This window comes from Dermochelys coriacea, chromosome 14 (assembly GCF_009764565.3).
Source record: "Dermochelys coriacea isolate rDerCor1 chromosome 14, rDerCor1.pri.v4, whole genome shotgun sequence".
NCBI lineage: Eukaryota > Metazoa > Chordata > Testudines > Dermochelyidae > Dermochelys > Dermochelys coriacea.
In genome coordinates, this window is record NC_050081.1 from 32,060,225 (window position 1) to 32,073,914 (window position 13,690).

Below are 13,690 nucleotides of genomic sequence, written 5' to 3' on the forward strand. Positions count from 1 at the left end.
ACTCAGCCCCAGCCCACACTGTGCCACCGGCTCCCAGCTGTACCGTTGGTGAATGCTGGGGACCGATTCCCCCTGCCCCCCAAGCGCCAAGGCTGGGAGCCAGGGGAGCAGAGCAGAGTGGGCTAGGGCTGGGTCACTCTGCTTCCCACCGTCCCATGAGTGTGGGGTCGGGCCTGCCCTGCACTCACTGGGCGGCAGAAAGTGGAACAACCCAGCCTCAACTTGCTCCGCTCTGCCGGCTCTTGCTGGGGGGTGGTTTCCCCCCTGCCCCCAAGCCTGCTCCTGCTCCCCTGCAGAGGCCTGAGGCCACATACACCCCTGCAGCGGGGGGTGCTTAGGGCACCAAAATGGCTAGGGACGGCCCTGACACAAGCTTTCAAGTTTCAACAACTTCGACAACCACCATCTGTCCATCAAACTCTCTCTCGAATAATGGATCTCAATGAGGGGTATGTGTACCCCTGGGGGTAAACAGGGGTCTCCCAGAGGACACATCGACTCATCTAGATATTTGTTTTACAATAGGCTACATAAAAAGCACTAGTGAAGTTAGTACAGGCTAAAATTTCATACAGACAATGACTTATTTATACTACTCTATATATTATACACTGAAAAGTAAGTAAAATATTTATATTCCAATTCATTTATTTAATAATTATATGGTAAAAATGAGAAAGTCAGCAATTTTTCAGTAATAGTGGCTGTGACACATTTGTATTTTTACGTCTGATTTTGCAAGCAAAGTAGTTTTTAAGTGAAGTGAAACTTGGGGGTATGCCAGACAAATCAGACTTCTGAAAGGGGTACAGTAGTCTGGAAAGGTTCAGAGCCACTGGTCTAGAACAGTCCCGCACCAGCATCACCTTCTGCAGTTAAAAATAAATACTTTGACCAGCTCTGCTACACTCAGTCCCAGACAACTTTGTGTAGCAGAAAGCTGTGTAACAGAAAGACAAGTGACTTCTAAGTGACACAGCAAGACCCCAGGCCTGCAAAAAATACACCAATGGACTCTACTTCATGCACAATTGATGTTGTTATTATCACAACTAGAAGGCTGAGTCATGAACTATGACATCAGTGTGCCATGAGTATTTCTGTTGAGTCTGAGATTGTGGATTGAATTTGGAGTTGTGGGCAATGCTTGCAAAGAAAGCAATTGCTGCTTTCTTTCAACTTTCCCCCTCCCCATATCCCAGTCTGACTGTTGCTCCCCTGTCCATCAAGTCTGTGGCTGCACAACTTTTGCTACTGGGATAACCCCACTATAAGTACACAGTTCGATGTCAGTAGTCCTTGAAATCCATACATACCAAGAGAAGCTTTAATGTTCACACATCTCTCCCTCCATCCACACGTCGTTTCACCTGATCCCTGAACGCATCCAAAGAGCAGAAACTTGCGTTTGCAGACATTGCAGCGCAGAGCCTCCGCTATGTCAGATAAACAGAAGAAACAACTCAGGGCTTCATCTGACAGTGAGTGGGGTGGCATAATGGAGCATTGGCTGTTGAAGTCAATGGGTGTAGGAGCAGACCCACAGCACAAGCCCCAGTACTGCTCCAAAGAAAAACAATAGTTGGTAAGGTTTAGACAGCATTTCACACTTTGTCCACGAGGGAGACCCATTAAAGGTGTCAGTTTGTTGGTCCCGGTCATATATCTTACACTTCCTGGAGGTTGAGCAGATACAGCTCTCTCTCTAGATGTCTTAGGAATTTATACGGGCCCCATTACCATACTCTCTTAGTACCTCAAGTCTTTAATTCATTTATCCTCACAACACCCATACAAGACAGGGAAGTGCTGTTTTACCAGTGGGAAACAAGCCTAGAAAGACAAGGGCCTGGTCTACACTAACTAGGGTTGCCAATTTTGGTTGGATGTATTCCTGGAGGTTTCATCCCAGGACATAATCTTTATTGAAATCTTTAGGTGTTTTATTCCCATTGTTTTCAATTTCTTTCTTTGAGTGATTCCAATATCTTTGAACAGGGGTGTGAAATATCCACACCTCAGAGAAGCGTTGTTAAGACAATGTAGACAGCGCTGGGTCAACAGAAGAATTCTCCTGGCGACCTAGCTACCACCTCTCAGGGAGGTGGATTACCTTTGCCAATGGGAGAACCCCTCTTGTTGGCGTAGATAGTGTCTATACTGAAGCACTACAGTGGCATAGCTGCCACGGCACGGGTGTAGCATTTTAAATGTAGACAAGCCCTACAGCTGTGTCTTTCACTGTCTGAACCAGGGGTTCGGTTGGCTTAACTACATCTCTCAGGGCTGTGGACTGTTCAGTGTAGACCAGCCCTACAACCCGGAGCCTCCAAGGCAGGGATTAGAGCTCTCCGGAATAAAGCTTTGGTAAATATTTTCAAGGCCTGAGCCCTGGCACTTCCTGTGGAGCTGAAACCCTGAGTCCTGGCATGCCCCCAGGGACTAAAGCCCTGAGCCCTGGAGTGCCACAGAAGCCCCAAACCTTAGCAAACTCACGAGGCTAAAGCCCCAGATACCTGCTCAGGGGTGCCGGAATGGGGTGGGCCAAGGGGCCATGGCTTGTCCACTTTTCGCCCTGGCCCCCTGCCCCTCCTCTTCCCCCTGAAGCCCAGCCCCTAGGCTGGGCCAGAAGCCGAAGCTGGGTTGGAATAAGAGCCATGTGAGCAGCTGTGGGGAGCTTCGGACTCTCCATCTGCTCTGGGCAGGGAGTCTGGGGGGTGGAGACATGGGCCGGGAGTTGAATAATAATAATAATAATAGAAAAGGGAATAGAGGGATGGGTGATAGAAAGAGACAGTCTAACTCTATTAGAAGATATGCCATTAAGAAGGCAGATGGAGGGGCCTGGGCTCCCCAGCAGGGCTCAGGTGTAAGGGTGTGGGGCCCTGGAGTGGGCAAGGCATTATGGACCCCCCTCCCCGCACACACACTTTTAGGAAGAATCTGTCGCTCCTGAACCTGCCCCATGACTGAAACCCGGAGCCCCAAATAGGGTGGGCGGAGAATGAGGCTCCGGGAAATACTGTATGAGAATTTACGCCCTGCTCAAAAGGTATTGGAATCAATCAATCAAAGAAAGAAAATGAAAACAATGGGAATAAGACACCTAAATACTGTTGAGGAACTGGGGCTAAGGCATGGACAGAACATGGAATTGAACCCAAGCCAATGGATTAGCCTTTCTTTATAAGCTAAACAAACCCTTGTTCTGCAGTGTTTAACAACCAGCCCATTGGAAATTCATATCTGAATTCTGTTCTAGCATCTGGATGCTGTTCGTTTAAAAAATTCAATTTAATTCAACTTTTGTCCTGGACTTACCTCCTGCAAAGCACAAGAGAGTGGCAAGTCCCACGAAAAAAACCTTCATGTCAGCAGAGAAAGAGGCAAGATGAACCCGACAGCCTGAGTGTGCGTCAGCAGAACACAGGGATATCTCCAGAACTGGCTGTGGTGGAGCAGAGTTTCAGTCTTGCTTTCTCTGATCCTGTCAGCTTATGCGGTGCCTGCCCTATTGTAGGGTGGGAAAAGTGAGTTTTAAAATTGCTTTACAGTAAAGAGTACAAATTGCCTGCTCCAGGGACCTTCTGACTTCCCCCAAGAAAAGCTCAGTGGTCATCACATTTCCAAAAAGGTTGTGAAGGAAGCCTCCAATGATCACACACAATAGCCGGACCTGTCTTCCTTTATATTTTCTTTCATTAACAATCTTTTTGAATAGGCATGAAGCTGAGGCTCTGACCACATGAATGTAATTAACAAACCGTGGAGAATTTTTGCAACAACGGCTATTTTTCTTTTGGAGCTCTATCCCAATCGCAAATCAGCCAACAAACCATAATAAAATGCTGCTGACAAATATAATCTGGGGCCACATGTCTCATTCTGATCAGCTCCCTTTAAGAAAGATGTAGCTGAGATTCAGATTTTAAGGTGAAAAGGGATGATTGTGATCATTTAGTCTTACTTTCAGCATAGCACAAGATGTAGAGTTTCACCTAGTGATTCCTTCCCTGGAGGGATTTATTTTTGGCTTGGAAAAGGTCCAGAGTAGGTCAGCAAAACTGGTCAGAGTAATATGATGAGAGATTTCAGGGACTAGAATTTTTTTAGCCTGATAGAGAGAAGATCTAGAGTTAGACTGGGAGTAAATCCGTTTTTCATATTTTCCTTTTAAACAAATACTGGGAAGTTTGCTGGTATGTTTCATAAGAAAGAAAGAAAGAAAGAAAGAAACGAATATAGTCATGAGCACATAGGGCAGAAAATACACAGATGGGTGCGCTCTTCTGGCTCAGATCCTCAGTGCTGTAAATCAGCATAACTCCTTTGAAGTCAATGGTCCTAAATTTGTTTAGGTCAACTAAGGATCTGGCCCTCCCTGTTTTGTAATCCATCTTCCCAGGGCCCATGAGTGCCCTGGCTTGAATCATCTTTACTTTTCTATTCAGTCATCTCTTACGATAAACATCCCCTGCTCCCTTTGGATGAGCTCCAAGCCCTGAAGCAAACACAAAAGCCACCTTCAGTGCCAATAATTTAGCTGCTGAACTCCATGCTACAAGTAGAAAATAATGTTCTCTTATGAGTTACTGGACTTCATGCAAGACAAAGGACTTGCTAGAACCAAAGGTTTCCTCTTTCTCTGGAGCTGCTACCAAAGAAGGTATTTTGACCACCCTAGAAATTACTAGTCTAAGCTTCCCCTACTGGAGGGGACGGCAGGACCTGCCAGCAAATGACCCGTCACCAGGACACATTTATAAGACCAAAGACAGGCAAGTGCATGAATGTGCAAAATGTTGGGGGTGCAGCCCATTTGAAAATTTGTATTGACCTTGGAATGATTAAATACCCTCCACCCAACACAGGGCTAAGTCCTACAAACTTTATATTAGAACTCCTATGCTTTACTAACTGAGCTAAGCAGGCTCATGTAGAACACCCTAGCTGATCCTGTACTTAAGCAGCTGCCTATGAAACATCACCTTCTGTAATAAAAGTGTGTCTTGACCTTTGGTATAAAAGCAACACAGAACAGTCGGAGCCGTGTTCTGCTTTCACTGATTTTAGAGGGTGAATCTTGTGCAGTTAATATTCTTTAAACAGGCCTAATGAAAGCTACAGGTGTTAGCTGGAGCCCAGCATAGGAAGAAGAAGAAAGATGATGAACACTTTATGTAGAAAAGTCAAATGCAATTCAAATCTTATTGGGGGATCTCTTACCATGCGATATCCAGCCAAGCAGCCTGCTGGCAAACTGAAGTCCGAGTGTCTGCCCGTCTCAAGGTCTCTGCCTGCCTTCTCACAAGATCCACCACAGCTCTACAAACAAAATAATTCTGTTTGAACCAATGGTCACAGGTTGTTCAGTCCCGGGGGTGGGGGTGGGGATATTGTTTCCCTGGAACAATGCTTTCCCCCACACACCCTGCACCTGAGTAATCAGGCGCCTCGCCCTCCTTTCCAGCACCATGCTTCCCAAACACAGATAAGTTAACTCTATGTATGTCTACACTGCCATGCAAGGCCAGGGTTAGTAGAACTCCAGTTCATAGGCGCTGACTCCGTGGGTGCTCCAGGGCTGGAGCACCCACAGAAAAAAAAATGAGCAGGTGCTTAGCACCCACCGGCAGCCAAGCCCCCTCCTTCCCCCTCCCTCCCAGCACCTCCTGCATACCACGGAACAGTTATTCAGTGGTGTGCAGAAGGCCCTGGGCAGGAGGGAGAGGACTGGGGATGAGGACCGGGGATGGGACCGGCATTAGGGGGTAGCAAGCAGGGCAATTGCCCAGGGCCCCATGCCGCAGGGGTCCCCATAAAGCTAAGTTGCTCAGGCTTTGGCTTCAGCCCCAGGTGGCATGGTTGGAAGCCCTAGATTTCAGCCCCACACTGCGAGGCTTCAGCTTTCTGCCCTGGGCCCCAGCAAGTCTAACACTGGCCCTGCTTTGCGGCCCCCCTGAAACCTGCTTGCGGCCCCCTGGTTGAAAACCGCTGGGCTAAACCACTTGAGTGGTGATAGTCCTACAACTCCTTCTCACATGCCCCCTCCCCACATGTTCCCAGAAGGACAGGCACAATTCAATCCTGCCCACTGGGAATTCATGGGGAAAGAATCACTGAGTGACTCAGCTTACTACAGCCAAAGAACCATAGGCCATTCTCCCAGACACATAGTTGAGTGTGGACACAGTCATTTGGGTACAGATTTGCCATGTGACTAGGCTAAAACCCAAGCACCAACCACCTGGACTAACTCTGCAGCGAATACATACCGTATGTGAGTTGATTCCTTGATCGCCTGGAAAGAACTACCCATTTGAATGGTCCTCTCTCTGCAGATCCCAGCCTTCCTGCATGCTAGGGAGTCAGTCCCCACCATGGAGCTGGGAATACACACCTGAGGAGAAGTGGGGCAGGGATACAATGGAGACCAGGAGGACAGGCATTGCCCACCTTGAAGCACTGATGGGGGAAAAAATGGAGAGTTAACTTCCATTGAGCACTGTGTGCCAGGGAACTCATCCTTGAAACAATCCATTCATGGAGACAGAGGGATGGATCAGAATGAGGATGCAGATACATGTCCTCTCTGCAGAAGACCCTGGCTTCTTTCAGATCCCCTATGGTCTTTGGGATCTGATAGTACAGAGCCAAAGGCCATCTGGGGCTGGGGAATCTATCCTCATCCCCTGACAGAATCGTCCTAGAGTACTCAACACATGGATCCTCCATGAATGTTCTGTTCTGAGCCCATCAGTCCAACTCCACCCACTTGTTGGGGAGTCACAGAGACAGAATGGGAGAAGGACTAAAGACCACCAGTATCTGCAGTTACAATAAATTGTTATTGGTGTACGACATACCTTCTGCCCTTGTCCCAGTTCTGCAGAGGAAGCCAAAATAATTCAAAGGTTCCTTTTTCTCTATGATATATCCTGACACCAAACACAGAAATCAGTTCAATCCAGTGTTCCAAAGAAAGGCATGCCAGCCATGCAGTGTTCTGTCCTTCTGAAAACCAGGGATACAATATATAAATCATATTTTTTAAAAAACCCTCCTAATAATGTGGGTTATACCAGACCTTTTGTGAGATGAGAATCTCTAATGTCCATTATCCTTCTAGGTCAGTATATATGGATATTTAATCTTTGTTTTCTATCTCCAAGGTTGTTCTGTTCTAGATCTAGGCACCAACTCTCTCTGTGTTTTCCTTCAAGATACAAGACCCTAAAGGTGGGGATTTGCCTGCACTTTCAGGGAAAAAATAGACCATCATTTGGGAGCCTAGAAGAATCCCAATCCTTGGTTCTGCATATTTAGCTCCCAGCTAGCAGTTTCTCCCTCTTTTGTTTCTTTTGAGCTAACTACAAATAGCCTCATGTCCCCTTTTCATGTCAGAAACATCTATTGACTGATGATCACATTTCCCCTGCTTGGAACTTTCCTGGCTTCTGCACTACCCCGGTGAAGTGGGCCAGTGAAAGGATCTGAGTCCTCACTCCCACTTCCTTTATACAGAGGCCTCCCTGCCTTTGAGGACTCCCCTTCCACTCTCCTGCTGGCAGAGTCCTCATAACCCCAACAAGGCTGGGCCCAGGATTTCTGGGGGGCTCGACCCCCAACCCTGCTGTGGTCACCTAGCATAGGGGCTAGGGTGTCCCCACTCCGGGGTACTCTCTCTGCACTGGGCACTTCCCTGACCCACTGATCATTACATACAATTTAAAGCAAATACAAGTTATTTAATCAACCATTAATTTAAAAAAAATAAGGAATAATGGGAAAGGTTTAAGGAAACACATCACCCCGCTCTGTGGCAGGGAACATCACAAACAGCGTCTCTGGAACGTCCGGGCAGTTAACAGTCTGTTCCTTGAGACTTCTTCTCAGGCCCCGGCTGTGCCGCAGGGATGCTGTGGGCTGGACACTCGCTCTGATGGTGTCCAAACGCTCTCAGGCTCTAGGTGGCAGGGCCCTTCTTCCCAGCGTTTCCCCCGCCCTGTCGGGGTTACCAATCCCCCTCTGAGTCTGGCCTGCTGAGCCTCCTGGCTGAGGCGTCTCCCTGTGCTGGACCCGCTGACCAGGGTCCCCCCTCGCACTTCCCAGCTGCTCACCGCACCCAGCTCCAGACTGCTCCAGCCCCAGCCCCAGCTCCAGCTCCAGCTCCAGCTCCAATCTGTCTCAGCTTCAGCCCCACTCTGCCTCAGCACGGCTGTTGCTCTGCATTCAGCTCCCTGGGCTGCTTCTCTGGCCGCTCTGGTTGCTGCAGCTCTCCTCCCAGGACAGGTCTGCCCTGCAGGCTGCTTCTGTGACTCTGCTCCCAGCACTGACCTGCTTCGTGGGCTGCTTTTCTGCCCCCTCTGGCTCCGGTTGCTGCAGCTCTGCTCCCAGGGCAAGTCTGCTCTCTCTGGGCTGTGCCTCTGGCTTTGGGGCTGCAGCTCTGCTCCCAGGACAGGGTCTGCTCTCTCTGGGATGCTTTTCTGGTCCCTCTGGATCTGGTACAGCTCTGCTCCCCAGCTCAGCTTGGGCCCCTGCTTTCTCCTTAGCTGAGCCCCACTCTGTCTGACCCAGGCAATTCCAGCTCACCCGGAGGAGGACAGGACCTCCCTGGCCTCCTGACTCCCTGATTAGCCTGCCCACCTTGTCATTCAGGCTGACCTGGAGCACTGGCCTCTCTCCATTGTTCCTGGGGACTGTCAGTCTCAGGGTCCTGATTTCCTATCGACCCTTCCCCCGTTTAGTACTGGGAGCTAGCAAGTAAAACACCTGCACTGAATGTTAGTAAGGGGCAACAGTCCCCTTACAGTTTCTTTTGAGCTAACTACAAATAGCCACATGTCCCCTTTTCATGTCAGAAACATCTATTGATTGATGATCACATTTCCCCTGCTTTCCTGTCGAGGCATGGTTGAGGTGTTAGGAATCAGAAAATAATCATTGAAAATTTTCAAGCCAGCCTTTTAACATACAACATCACTTTCTCCAGTTAAAATAACTCTTATTTTTTCTATCACACTCCTTCGAATGATGTTAACACAAGCTCTGAGCTACTAATTTCCTTACTGTTCCTTTCATATTTTTAGCAGAGTACATTGACATAAAAGAGAAACAGAAAACAAATTAAAACAATTTTCATTATTGAGAACGTCTTTTTTATTTAAAAAAGTCGGTTTATTACCATCTTGTTTTACTCTCAAGCCTGTTTTTATAAATCATCACGGATGAAGTAACAAGGAGTTACAGAAATGTACAAGGAATTAATACAATGTGGTTGGAATCTTCAGCCTGAAAAAATCTCTATGAAAATAAAGAGGGTTGTGTGGAGACTATGAGAGGGAAGTAGTTATATGCAGCCCTGTGCAGAGCTGGAGACAATGTAGAAAGAAGTAGAGTACTGATCACTGAAGGGGGACAATCAGCTGCTGAAGGGTTATTTTTTCCCTCTCTTGTCTGGGGTAGAACAGAAGAGGAGAAAAATCCTCTCTCGCTCTCATAGCATAATGGAACCATCAATTTGTCCTCCCTTCACGTTGTATTAAAGCTCAGAGACAGGAAAAGACATTTCCAGTCTAAGATCGTCCTGAGAACAGAGAATGCATTTCAATTCAGGTTGAGAGGATAACCAAAATAATGATACTGTACCTTAAGCAGGAAAACATACCGCCCAACGTGGGGCTCGAACCCACGACCCTGAGATTAAGAGTCTCATGCTCTACCGACTGAGCTAGCCGGGCTGTGCTTACAAGTCTGTTCCATGCTTAGTGACAATGTGGAATGAGCCCTATGGAAGTTTGGGCTCTGAGATGTTGTTTCTGACAGTAGCCTTCTTTCCTGGTTCTTTCACCCTGTTCTAAATAGGAACTGTTACAAGGCTCCAGGCGCTTGGGGGGTTCACTACCGGATAGCCAAAGCATGCTGGATCACCCCCACCTCTCTGCTTTACACACCACAAGCCAACTCCCGTCTTAAATAGGGCTGTGTTAGTGTAATGAAAGCCAGTTTCACTTTCTCCTTTTCTGCTTCTCTTCATTCACAAACCTGACACTCCCTAAAAGGTGTATTCCCCTACCCCCTCTATCCTCCTTTATTCAACCCTATATTAACAGTAAAGGGAATAAGAAGAACTCAGTTAATTCATTAAACTAGCACAGTTTCCCCTTTGGTTATGTTAACAAGAGAGATATCTCAATAGAATAACGTCTCCAAGCAGCAGCTGTGGGGCCTTCAGGGTGTAGCAGATAAAACTCTTTGTCAACAGGATTTAGGAAATAAAAACAATATGAACGTTGAGCTGCCTCTTTCCGTCTCCCTCACACCCAGGGAAATCATCCCTCTCGCCTCTAACCAAAACAATTCGGAAATCTCTCAGCCAGTGCTCCTGGCGCTTTCCCAGGATCTAGGAACCGGGTCTTAGGGGAAATGGTTTGGTTTTGGATTCGAACTATACGCAACGGGATAAAACTTTAATAATGCAAAATAGAATTGGTTTCATTTCACGTGTTTTTCACTGCAGACATTAAAAGACGTGATCTCAGCTGCTAAGGAAAGAGTAAGACAATTAACCTTTTGGGGCACTGAGAGTCATTATTCACTTGCTCAAGTGACGTCAAGTCATTTAACTTTCCCCCCCATCATCCTGTTGAGATGCCGTTTAATGTGAACAGACCCCTTCGGTCTGTGCTGTTTGTTAGTATCATGCCCTAGAAATAGATGAACTCCTGGAGAGGGCTGTTTGACTGATCTAATGTGGGAAAGCCACCGCTTCCCAAGAAGGGGCAGACAAGCCGGTTCCCCCCACTCCACACTCATTTTTCCAGGGCATCACGTCCCTCTGGGGAGAAGCTCCTCAAAGGAAACGTGGCCCCAGGAGTGTCAGAGAAGGGGATGACTGTTTGCCTTAGGAGGTGGGTGAGGGAAACCTGCAGGTAATTGGGTCAGTCCAGCTTCTGATGGAAGTATTTGTGGCAGGGCCGCCCAGGGGATTCAGGGGGCCTGGGGTCTTCGGCGGCTGGGGTCCTTCCGCTCCGGGTCTTCAGGGAACTTCACCGAAGACATGGAGCGGAAGGACCCCTGCCACCGAAAACTCTTGTGGGGGCCCCTGTGGCAAATTGCCCCCGCTCTGGGCGGCGCAGATTTGTGGGGAAGGGCCTGGGACACCCAATGAGGCCAAGGAGAGGAGAGTAGGGGTGTTCAGCCCTTTAGCTGCTTTCCGAGTGCATTGAATTGACAAATTAGGAGCAGGGAGGGGGCAGGCAAAGCTCAGGGTCCCTTTACATACAATCAAACTCCTGTCAGGTGGTATCAAAACCCCGCCCTTAGCTTCTGGAACAGAATTACTGTCAGCTCCATGTGTCTTCTTGGAAGAGGCTCTAGGCAGGCAGAAGAAGCTGAGTGGGTTGCGTTGGGGTAAATGAAAGTAGAGGAGGCTTGTTCCTCTTGAGATTTGTTTGTGTTGCTCTTGTGGTCCTGCTGTAGGAAGCTGAAGCTTAAGTGGAGTTTGTTTCAGTAGCCTTTGGTTGGGCTCAGGCTGTGACCCTGAGGTTCCTTCACTCCCTGTTGTTGTCCCTTATGGAGAATGGCCAACTTTACAACTTGGAGACAAGGTAGCCTGAGAAACTAGAGATAACAAAAATCTATACTACCACTTCCCTTGTGGTCTAGTGGTTAGGCTTTGGTGCTTCCTACCTCTGTTTTCTGGGTTCAATTCTCAGTCAGGGAAAAAAGAAGCTTTCCAACAGTTATTCCTTTGCTTCTCTTTGAAAGAAAAACATTAGTTTTTCCAGACGCCCCCTACTTCTTCCTGGTGCTGGAAGGGCTTTGGAGACCATTTCAAAATGGTTCTCTGGGTGCCTCAGAGCAGAATGTTCCCACTGTGGACCTTTTATACAAATAGAGCTGTGCAAATCACTTATCCTTTTGCTTGCTAGCTAGCCTAACCAAATTATAATAACAATAATAATAACAATCCAGGTTGACCCAAGATTATTTTTTTTCCAGTTTTCTTGTTGAAACAAAACTAAAAAAAAATAATCATTTTTGTCAGTCAAAATACTTCAGTAAATAAAATATTCATTGAAAAACCTTTCACCCAGCTCTACAGACAAGTCTTCAAAATTAACCATCTGGAGAGATTCAGGATCATTGGCCTCTTCCATTCCTGAGGTCTAACTGCTGAAGGGTTCTGAAGGTGAACAATAGTGCATAGCCTTCCACCTGTAGGATACTGGCTACCATCTTGCTCAGGGGGCTACACATGCAAGGCAATGTGGGTTAGTGTCAGGTCTATTTCTTTCGCTCTGTCCAAATGTCTACGGAGCGGTGTTTGTTTCACATTGCATATAAAAATAAAATCAATTTTGTTGAAACCTGGGATCAAGGACAAAATCTCTACTGAGTTCAACAGAAGGAAGGTTTTTTCATCATGTTCTAGCATATGTTAAAAGCTGTGACGGTTCTTAGAGCTTCCAGACACATTGACCAGAATTTTCAGAAGATCTCACTTCCACCACTAGAGCCAGATTTTAAGAAGAACTCAGCTCCCAGTTACGCACCTAAATTTATGGCCAGTTTTTCACTCAGTGCTGAGCTATTTTGAAAAAAAAACCTGGTACAGTTGGTGGGTGCTGGCTACTTGACTATGTAGCCTACACTGCAGGAGTTTGAGGTTCACCATTGTTTTCTCATAATGCTGTGTCTGTATTCTGCCTCAGTTCTGGTGTCCATCTTTTATTCTCATAATAAGTCAGCAGGGAGATTAAAACACCTCAGAACTCACAAGGCTCCAGAAAACCTGCAAATTTGGCTTAGGGTGAATGTGTATACAAATCATCTGTGCTGTAAAAGGGCTCTAGGAGTGGAAAGACATGTACCATCTTGGCCTCCCTGAACAGCCCAAAACATGTTAAAGAAAGCTAGGGTGGATAAGGTGTATTCTTTGTAGTAAGAAGAAAAGGAGTACTTGTGGCACCTTAAAGACTAAAATTTATTTGAGCATAAGCTTTTGTGAGCTACAGCTCACTTCATCGGATGCATTGCTTGGAGCCAGCCCTGCTCCTCCCTATACCATTATCCCATCCATACATTGAGACCCTGTGGTTCTACCTGGCCCTGTGTGTGGAACTGGGAGCACTTCAGAGAATGCCACCATGGAGGTCCTGTACTTTAACCTCTTTCCTAGCAGCCTAAATTTGGCCTCCAGGACACCTCTCCCACCTTTTCCTGTGTCATTGGTACCTATGTGTACATGACCACCAGCTCCTTCCCTGCACTGGACATTTGCCTGTCTAGATCTCTTGAGCGATCTGCAACCTTCACACCCAGCAGGCAACTCACCATGCGGTTCTCCCGGTCATCGCAAAGCCAACTATCTGTATTTCTAATAATCAAATCCCACTTTACTATTACCTGTCTCTTCCTTCTAACTGGGCTGTCCTCAGTGTGAGAGGATGCTGTGATGTCATCTGAAAGGAGGATCCCTATTATTGGATGCATCCGATGAAGTGAGCTGTAGCTCACGAAAGCTTATACTCTAATAAATTTGTTAGTCTCTAAGGTACCACAAGTACTCCTTTTATTATCGGATTGTTTCTCTCTGCTCCAATTTGGTGTTCTCCTTCCCTGAGACTTTTATCCTCCTCAACAGGACAGAGACTGGTCTTGCTGCTTAAGGTTTTAAAAGAGGTCT

General features: G+C 47.1%; 1 long non-coding RNA gene and 1 other non-coding gene across 4 annotated transcripts in view; one reads left to right on the top strand and one right to left on the bottom strand.

Moving 5' to 3' along the window:
• The window catches only part of LOC119842529, a 30,073-nt gene extending 24,509 nt beyond the window's left edge, over positions 1-5,564 (top strand). For all 3 annotated transcript variants that reach the window (XR_006275633.1, XR_005288760.2, XR_005288761.2), the window contains one exon: positions 3,263-5,564. This is a non-coding gene — a long non-coding RNA (uncharacterized LOC119842529). The remainder of the gene's footprint in view (positions 1-3,262) is intronic.
• A 4,103-nt stretch (positions 5,565-9,667) lies between these two features.
• Positions 9,668-9,740, bottom strand: TRNAK-CUU. The gene has a single exon. It is a non-coding gene; the product is annotated as a tRNA-Lys (tRNA).
• Between the last annotated feature and the right edge of the window lie 3,950 nt (positions 9,741-13,690).